A 1,090-nucleotide genomic window follows, 5' to 3' on the forward strand; every position below is an offset into this window, starting at 1 on the left:
TTCTGTGCTATAGGACAATGAATCTAAATTGAGCGTTCCATGCAAATCCATTTTCCAGAAGAATGAAATCATTTCATGGTAATGTCTTGAGAAGCCACAAATGAAAAAAAAACTAAAAAGCTGAGGAACTGAAAATAAACGAAAAGGGAAATAACAAACTCCAATAGCAGCTGTGAGTTTCATTGTGACAAGGATGAACAGTACAGCCAATTTGTAACTGTGAGACAAAAGTTGTAATGGCTAATTTAGCCCTGTTTGGAGCTACATTCAATTAACCTTCTGGTGGTTCTAGAGAAAAACAGAACAAAACAAAACAAAAACTTCCTGGAAGACTCGGTGAGGGAAAACGAAGCAGAAAGTAATTTACAGTGAAAACAAATGTTAGAATAAATATTGCAGATATATCAGTGAGTTGATGGGATACGACTGGACAGAGCTTGAACAAGATTGCTGTTATCTAGCACTCAACGATTGGATACAGGTTGGACAGAGTTTGAACAGGATGGTCGATGTATATATCCTCAGGGTGGTGGGATACAGACTGGATAGAGGTTGAAGAAGATGGTTGATATATATCATTGAGTTGATGGGATACAGGCTGGACACAGTCTGAACAAGATGGTTGATATATATCATTGAGGTGGTGGGATACAGGCTGGATATAGGGTGAATATAGGTTGAAGGAGGAATGGGCAGAAAAAATGGCAAATGAAGTTTAATACTGACAGGTGTGAGATGTTGCTCTTCGGAAGGTCAAACCAAGGTAGAACATACCAGGTAAATAGTAGGACACTGAGGAGTGCAGTAGAATAGAGGGATCTGGGAGTACAGATACATAATTCACAAAAAGTGGCGTCTCAATTAGATAGGGTTGTAAAGAGAGTGTTTGGTACATTGGCCTTTATAAATCAAAGTATAGAGTGTAAGAGTTGGAATGTAATGGTGAGGTTGTACAAAACATTGGTAAGACTGAATTTGTTGTGAGCAGTTTTGGTCACCTAATTACAGGAAGGATATTAATAAGGTTGAAAGAGTGCAGAGAGGGTTTACAAGGATATTGCCAGGACTTGAGTAACTGAGTAATAGAGAA

Source organism: Hypanus sabinus, unplaced genomic scaffold, assembly GCF_030144855.1.
Source record: "Hypanus sabinus isolate sHypSab1 unplaced genomic scaffold, sHypSab1.hap1 scaffold_316, whole genome shotgun sequence".
Classification (NCBI taxonomy): Eukaryota; Metazoa; Chordata; class Chondrichthyes; order Myliobatiformes; family Dasyatidae; genus Hypanus; species Hypanus sabinus.